Raw genomic sequence first — 8942 nt, 5'->3', positions numbered from 1 at the left:
CCTTTGCTCATTTGTCATGTTTCTTAAATTCCACATATGAGGTACATCAAATATTTGTCTTTCTCTGACTTATTTCACTTAGCATTAATGCCCTCTAGATCCACCAAGCTTTTACAAATAGCAAGCTTTTATTTTATCTTTTATGGCTGAATATTTTCCTGTGTGTGTGTGTGTGTGTGTGTGTGTGTGTGTGTGTGTGTGTCTTTATCCATTCATCAATCAGTGGACCTTACTCTGTCTTTAAAATTGAAAGTTTGGGAATAAATTTGCTTGGTTTGTATCTCACGTCCATCATTTACTAGCTATGGGAACTATGCAAATTACTTAATCTCTTTAGCTTTGGTTTTCTGTAAAATGAAGTTAACAGTAGTACCTTCCATAGTAGGAATTAAATGAGATCATGTAAATAAAACACTTACTATTGCTGATGCATAAGAAGAGTACAACATAAGTTAGCTACCCAATTGTTATTTTGTTATTTATGGAGCGCTGAATATACTTTGTGTATTAGCTATAAAACTCACAAATTACATTCACACCAGCAGTGTTGTCAATAGATGTATGTCCAAATGTGCCAAGAAAAATGATACACCAAGCAGATGACCTACATATAAGAGAACCCACTTCCTATTGCTTGTTACCTTATATGTCCATCTTAAAAATGTTATTTAGATTTCCTTTACTAAGTTTCCTTTCTATTCTTCGCCATGGTATTTTTTTTTCATTTTAAAAAATTTTTTTTTTTTGAGAGAAAGACAGAGCATGAGTGGGGGTGGGGCAGAAAAAGAGAGAGACACACACACACACACACACACACACACACACACACACAAACCAAAGTAGGCTCCAGGCTCTGAGCTGTCAGCACAGTGCCTGACATGGGGCTCAGACCCACTAACTGTGAGATCATGACCTGAGCCAAGGTCAAACGCTTGACTGACTGAGCCACCCAGGCACCCCACCATGCTAGTCATTTTAAACTGATAAGAACAGATACTACACTTGATCTTAGCCAAAAAGCCAAGAAGTGATCATGCTAGTCATTTTAGAAAGAAGAATGTCAGTAAGTGAAATGGGGAATTGGTAAATAAAACTCTTAAAATTAATTTGATATGAAACCCTTTGTTAATGAGGGATTGTTTAAAATTATAGATAATTCCATCATTATCCTATGATTTTAAAAATTTGTATTCACCTTATTTAAACTAAAAAGAAAAGATAGTTCAACTATTACCCTATGATGTTTTTTCTTCTATGCATACAAGGTGCTAGAGGAAGAGAAAGGAGAAATAACTTGGTACTTGAGACTCTGCTTGCTGTTTGAATTGCTAATAGAGACATTTAATTTATATATGCTATTATTTATTTCACTCAATTTTCATCACATTCTTCTGCAACACCATTTTAAGGTACTACTTAGCAATCCATTGCATGGATAAATAACAATTTATTTAATAAAGCTCCTCTAATCGGACATCTAGACCATTTCTATTTTTTTCCCCTAATAAGCAGTGTTGAGCTGAATCTAATTACAGTCCATCTTTGTGCCATCTGATGATTTCCCCGAATTAAGGATGTGTATTTTAATCATGGCCGCTAGAACTGAAACTAATATAACACTATATGTTAACTAGACTGGTATTAAAATTAAAAACTTAATAAGAAAAGAAAGAAAAAATAGAACTGTTATAAAATGCAGCACTACCCACCCTCCTACCTTTAGGGCGGGCTTCCAACAAAACTGTTAGCTCCACCTTGCTTTGACAGTTTTACCACTGGCACCTTTCAAGGTGTTAACCTTCCAGTCTTGTGGTCTCACTGGCAGTCCTGTTAAATTTCCCACAGTGCTCCCTTATGCTCACTGACGAACAATGCATGCTTGTCCCACTCAGAGCCATTGATCTCAGTTCAGAATGCTTCTAATACAGCAGCAAGGGAAGCTGACGGTAACAAACTGGGTAAACTGTGGGTTCAAAGCCTCAGATTACTAACTGATGCTGACTTGAAGCATTTTTTCTTAGCTCTCCTGGCACATCTTGTTCTGTCTCTTTCAGATATTTTCCATTTCTTAACCCTGGACTGACACTGTCCTGTCCTTTCTAATTAGGCTGAGCCACAAGGACCATCTCTGACCTACAAAAATGGAAATTCCACCTGGTTCAACCTAACAAGATGGAGATGTTTCTTTACCCATTGGACAACATGGCACCACTTGTCATGCTGTGAAGTTGTTCAAAATCTGTGTAACCCCTCCTATACTGGGCAGAATTTCCAACTTTTAAATCCTATTCTCTCTAAGATAATGCCAGAAACTCACTTTCCCAGACTTCTTGAGACTGGAATATAGGAATGTGGCCCAGTTTCTTCCAGTCAGATGCAAGACTTTTGACTCAGAAGAGAATGTTAGGAAGAGCTATTGTTAGGAGAGATAGAGATAGTGGTAGGGACTGAGAGGAAGAGGAAATTCCAGGATGCTTTGAAGTTCTACTTTTTGACCTGGATCATGGTTATATGGAAGCTTGTTATGCAATAAATCTTTTCTGTTTTGTGCAATCTTTGCTTGCATGTTATTCTTCATTAAAATTTTTTTTTCTAAACTCAATTCTGGCCAAGATGGGGGAGACAAGGAACTTCCAAAAGACAGACAGCAGCACTGGAATTTGTCCCAAGACTTGATGAGCTGTGGGAGCTGCAGACAGATCTCCCACCGTGCTCACGGGAAGCCATCCGGCAGGGAATGTGGGTGGAGCTCTTAGCCGATAGCCTCCACACCTACTTCTCTGGCTTTCCTAGTGTTCTGTGAGCTATACTTCAAGTAAAAACTTTCTGCTCTACACCAGCCACAGAAGGTTCTTGGTTGGCAATTAAGAGCTCTGGCTAATACAAGGGAGCTCAGGTTCTTTTCAGATGAGATCTTAACTTGAGGCTGAAAATGCTGTCCTCATGGCCACCAGAATGCTGGCTTAGTGGTACCTCCAGACTCTAAGATTCCTTTATTCTACAATCAGAGCATATAGGGCTGAAACTATGTGTAGCATAGTTTCTGCTGCTTTGAATTAGTAATCTCTGCTATCTCCCCTTCCCCCAGAAGATACAAATACACATACACACAAACACACACGTACACACACCAGCATCACAACCTGGGATACCCAGGAATATGTGCAAGTCATGATATACACATGTCACTAGAAGGTAAGCTTCATGGGCGGAAATATTTGTCTATTTTGCTCAGGGCTACATCAGAGCTTTTAGAATGGTGCCTGGCACATATTAGCTATCCTATAAATATCTGAAATTAATGAGCATCCTGCGCTAAAAAGCATTTGTCCATTAGTTCACTTACCAAAGACCAAATGCTTATGCAGACTGACATGGTGGTAAAGGTACTAGGTGTTGGGGATGTCACAGTGATTAAGGCACAACTCTGCCCATGAGCAATTCAGAATGAGCTGCTTATTCCAGAAACACTGGTACCAACCCTCAGTCTTCAGAATATATTTTTGTCACTCCTATGAACCCACTTAGAGCTTCTCTTTAATGGAGATGCGGGGCAGTGCAGGTAGGAGGATTTTTTTTTTATATCAATTAGCAACACCTTCCCTCTGTCAATCTCAGTTTCAGGCTTGACAGGAGGGAGGCAGCAACAATGCAGAATGGGAGGTGAGACACTCAGATGCTGTTCACATCTTTTGTCCAGGCTAGTGCCCTGAATCAGTGGTTGTGAACCAACTGTGACCATACATAAGGCAACTTTAGGGTGGCGATGATCTGATCCATAGCAGATCCTATCACACTCCTCAGTGGCTTTTCTTTCGACTGGAATTCAGCCCTCCATATGACCTGGCCCCTGTATGGCCTTGCCTGTCTCAATGACTATCCTGCAGTTCCCTCCTCCTCTCCAACCCCCTGGCCAATAGCACAAGCTTGTCCCCACCCTTGGTCCTTTCTCCCAGTATCCCCTCTTCTAGGTATGTTCTTTCTCCTTTTTCCCTCCTTTCCTTCCTTCTCCCCCTCTGTCTGCCATCTCTACTAGATTCCTAGCTCTCTAAAAGCAGGAGCTTGTCAATCTGAGTCACCCATGTGTCCGCATTGTCTGAAACAATACTTCACATACAACAGGCATTCAATTACACATTTGCCTGAGAAATACATTAATCTAGACCTTTAAAAGCCAAGCCTAACATAATTCCCTTCCAGGGTAAAATATTAGATGCTACACATGTTAAGCAATCTTGGCAGGATTTTCATAATTCTGGAGAAACCCTGTGTAATATAAAAACCGAGCTTCCTGAGAAAAGTGTCTGTTAGAATTACGGTCTCAGATATTACTGGCTAAAGGAATATAAAAACAGGAAGTGGTCTGAGTAGCAAAAATTCAAGTTAATCTATGTAGAGGATGAAAAGGAAGTTAGCATTTTATTGTCCAGAGCATTAAATTTATTCCTTATTAATGTAAACGTTAGAAAAGCTTGATGTCTTTCATATATAGCTCAGAGAACGGTTATGCAAGCAAACATTCTCCTTCCTAAGTGTCAGCTTGTGCGTTACTGCACTTAACAGCAACCCTTTGGGAAGGGCCTGTTATTATCCTATTTTTTAGGTGAAAAAACTGAGCTTAGTGAAATCAAGCAATTCGCTCGAAGATGCAGAACCACGTCTGTCTTTGGAGCAATTAGAAATTTTTATTAGGCTCAGAAATGGACAGCAACAATAATGTATGGGGGATAGGAGTCCGTGGGGACTCCAGAAAAATATCGCCAGCTTACTCAAAGGCTGGATGACAATGAATCTGTTCTGGGCTCTGCAGCCTACCAGGTGTGATGGTGGCTGAGTCACTTAAGATGATAAATGAGAGGGGCGCCTGGGTGGCTCAGTTGGTTGGTGTCCGGCTTTGGCTCGGGTCATGATCTGACGGTTCGTGGGTTCAAGCCCCACATCAAGCTCTGTGCTGACAGCTAGCTCAGACCCGGGAGCCTGCTTCAGATTCTGTGTCTCCCTCTCTCTCTGACCCTCCCCTGCTTGTACTGTCAATCTCTCTCTCTCTCAAAAATAAATAAAAAACACTGAAAAAAAATTTTTTTAAAAAGATGATAGGTGAGAAAAACACAGACAACTAGACAGAATCTATTTGGCTCAAGACATTTTTCAGCCAAACAGTCAGAAAATAAAAGTTCTTCGTGCATTTTTGCTTGATTTTATAAGATTAGCTTAATCAAACAGACAGTAGCTGAGAGAACGGGAAAAAGAGTGAGGGACACTCACCTAATCATGCACAAAACATTTAATTACTATCTGGCAGAAAAATAGGAGGAGATTTCATAACAGGAGATTTGCAAGACATCATCTGGAACTCACGATCCATTTTCCATGTACCAGAGGGATGGATATGCTGTGATACCAACTAAGCAAAGCTTCAGGTCTCCTTCTTCCACAGGTACCTTTCAATTTTGTATGCTTTCTTATTTTATCTTACAGAACGGCCTCGCAGAAACTTAAATAAATGCCCGTTATAGCTTTGGGGAAAGCTCCCTGTTTTAAGGAATGGGTTAGCATTTAAGTTACATTTACGGTTTTAAAAATGATAGCATGCTACAATCACTTTTTTTCCTTTGATTAGCCACTAATTGTAAGAAATAAAATACAAGGTGTGAGGAAAGAAAGAAAGGACGAAAGAGGGAAACAAAGAAAGAACAAAAGAAAGAAAGAAAAAGAAAGGAAAGAAAAAAGAAAGAAAAAGAAAGAGAGAGGGAGGGAGGAAGGAAAGAGAAGAGAAGAGAAAGAAAAGCCACATAAAATCTGGTCAGTTTGTGTATGTCTCACATGAGAAAAAGAACTAAAATTAAATAGTCCCGAGAAAGCTAACAGAGAAAGCATCTCACCCCTGCTGAGATGCTGCGCCTTCAAGTCCCAAATCTGCTTAACTGTCTTTGCTCATGTTTAGGGTTAGGCTACGTTGGTGGGCTGTTTGGTGTTTATTAATCAAGCATAACACAAAAATGAGATTTTAAATAAATTTTTGTTAGTCATTAAAGCATTTTAGGGGCTAACTCATAAGGTTATCAAAATGGATTTCAATAGGACAAAAAATGATATGTATTTTCATTTTAGATGCAAAACAATGGGGGTGCTTGGGTGGCTTAGTTGGTTGGACACCCAGCTCTTGATTTTGGCTCAGGTCCTGATCTCATTGTTTATGAGATGGAGCCCCTCCTCAGGCGCTGTGCTTACAGCATGGAGCCTTCTTGGGATTCTCTCTCTCTCCTTGTCTCTGCCCCTCTCATGCACTCTCTCTAAGTAAATAAATAAACATTTTAAAAAAGAGAAAGCAATGAACTTGAACATGCTTTCACTCTTAGTTCATACCTCAGGATTTTGTGGTTTGAATTGGCTCTTACATAAAATGAATACCATTCCTTCTTTCTTTGGTGACTTGGCAATAAATAATAGAGAATACCTAGAAGAAACATTGTTGTATTATTAAAGTTATTCTGAGTCTGTTTTGCATAGAGTTTTTAAAACATTAACTAATGTTCACCCCTGGTTATAAAGACAATGGACAGGGAGCATAAACATTCCAACCGGTCTCAGGATGATGTGTACAACATTGGGTGGAACACACAAAAAGTGGTGAGAGAACATTTATGTTGTCAATCAGATTAATAGAACCACCCCAGGAAATGGTTCGTCCAGAGGGTCATCACACCCATCAAAATAATGAGCATGAATCACTTTACGTTTTGTTTTTTTGAAAGCTTATGTTGAGGTCCAGGAGTCATCAGAGTTTTATTCCCTGAACAGTAGAACAGGGAGCTTTGTATTTCTTCTAGCCAGTCTAAATTGGGGGGGTGGGGTGGAGAGAGGAAGAGTTCTCAGAATCTTAGATTCATACATTATTTTTGTGGGGGCTTAAGAAAGAGAAAAGAATAGAGCACATACTTGTGCTTCCAGTCCTTTTTTCCATTTTTCCATTTCCTGTTAAAACCTGGGTGTGTCATGTGTGTACATGTGGGTGTGTGTGAGTGTGTGGTGGTGGTGGTGGAGGTGGAGGGGGTTCTATCTGAAACATAATTTTAACCCCAGATCTTGGTAAGAAGAGAGAAATCTCCATCTAATCATGATCTACATACCACTGCTCCCCACCCTCCACTTCCCCACCCATCCCATGCTCACCTCACAGTGTCTGTCATTTATTTATTCTGACCAAAAATGGTCTCTAATGGGGGAATGAGGAAGAGAGGAAGACAGATACATAGATGCTACCATCATGACCATAATCACCAACCAACCACAGATGCCTGTCATGACCCAACTCCTTTCTTTGAAAGAAAGTTGCCCCCAGAAGTAGAGCTGGAAACAATTATCGCTCCTGATTATAGGTGCAAAAACCCTTTAAAAATATTAGCAAACAGAATTCAGCAATACACAAATAACTTATGCCATGACTAAGTGGGTTTTCTCCTAGGAGTGCAAGCTGGTTCAATGTATGTATACCAATCAATAAAATCCCCATATTAAATGATACAGAAAAATCATTTGACAAATCCAAAAATCATTTGTGATTTATGATATTAAGAAAAAACTCTCAGAAAAATAGGAGTAGAGGAGAACTTCCTCACTTTGCAATAAGCATTTACAAAAAACCTACAGCCGGGGTGCCTGGGTAGCTCAGTTGGTTAGGTACCCGGCTTTGGCTCAGGTCACCATCTCAAGGTTCATGCTGATAGCTAGCTCAGAGTCTGGAGCCTGTCTTCAGATTCTGTTTCTCCCTCTCTCTCTCTCTGACCCTCCCCTGCTCATGCTGTCTCTCTCTTTCTCTCTTAAAAATATATAAAACATTTAAAAAAAAAAAACCTACAGCCAACATCATACTTAATAGTGAAAGACTGAGTGAAAACTTTTCCCCTAAGATCAGGAAGGAGGCAAGGACGCCTGCTCTCACCACTTTTGTTCAATGCTCGAATTTCTATTTAGTGCATTAAGAAAAGGAAATGAGATGCATACAGAACAAAGAAGAAATAAGTTCTCCCTATTTTCAGATGACATATGCAGAAAATCCCAAGGACTACAACAAAGAAACTAACTAACTAACTAACCTCCTAGAGCTAATGAGTGAATACAAAAAAGTGGTAAGATACAAGAAAAACAGTAAAAAAAAAAAAAAAACCCGATGTTTTTGTTTCTTTTCTAGCAATATATAGATAGACACCAACATGTATAATCATTTTAAAAAGAAATATATAGGTATAAATCTAACAAAACATGTAATACTTTCTGTGCTAAGAGCTACACAATGCCAATGACGGAAATTAAGGAAGATCCAAATAAATGAAGAGCCATGCTGCATCTATAGATTGGAAGACTCACTCTCACAAAGATGTCAGTTCTTCCAAACTGATATTGAGATATGACACAATCCCTATCAAAGTCTCAATGAGATTTTTTTTGTAGATATAGACAAGATTATTTAAAATTTATATGGAAAAGAAAGCTGCTTTCTAACTAAAATAACTTTGAAAAAGAAGAATAAAGTAAGAAGAATCGGTCTCCCTGACTTTAAGACTTACTATGTTGCTATAGTAATCAAGATTGCATGGTATTAGTGGTAGGATAAATATATAGATCAACAGAACAGAGGAGAAAACCAAAAATAGACTCACATAAATATGCTCAAATGATTTTTGACAAAGATGAAAAAAGCAATTCAATTAAACAATGATAGCCTTTTCAACAAATGATGCTTGAAGTAATTGCACATCCATAGGCAAAAAATGAACCACAACCTAACTCACATCTTATACAAAAATTAAGTCAAAATGGATCATGAAAACTATAAAACTTTTAGGAAAAAGAAAAAAGAAAATCTACCAGGTTCAGGGTTAGGCAAAGATTTGTTAAACTTGACACCAAAAGCTGTACCCATAAAAGAAAAAAATTGATAA

The 8942-nt window shown here is 38.8% G+C and overlaps 1 non-coding gene across 1 annotated transcript; it reads right to left on the bottom strand.

The window, feature by feature from the left end:
* Positions 1-839: 839 nt before the first annotated feature.
* LOC115303035 lies at positions 840-1032 on the bottom strand. Its single transcript, XR_003913778.1, has one exon. It is a non-coding gene; the product is annotated as a U2 spliceosomal RNA (small nuclear RNA).
* Positions 1033-8942: the final 7910 nt, after the last annotated feature.

Source organism: Suricata suricatta, chromosome 9, assembly GCF_006229205.1.
Source record: "Suricata suricatta isolate VVHF042 chromosome 9, meerkat_22Aug2017_6uvM2_HiC, whole genome shotgun sequence".
NCBI classification, from domain to species: Eukaryota; Metazoa; Chordata; class Mammalia; order Carnivora; family Herpestidae; genus Suricata; species Suricata suricatta.
The sequence above is the reverse complement of the archived record's forward strand: the minus strand, read 5'-3'. Positions and strand labels throughout refer to the sequence as shown.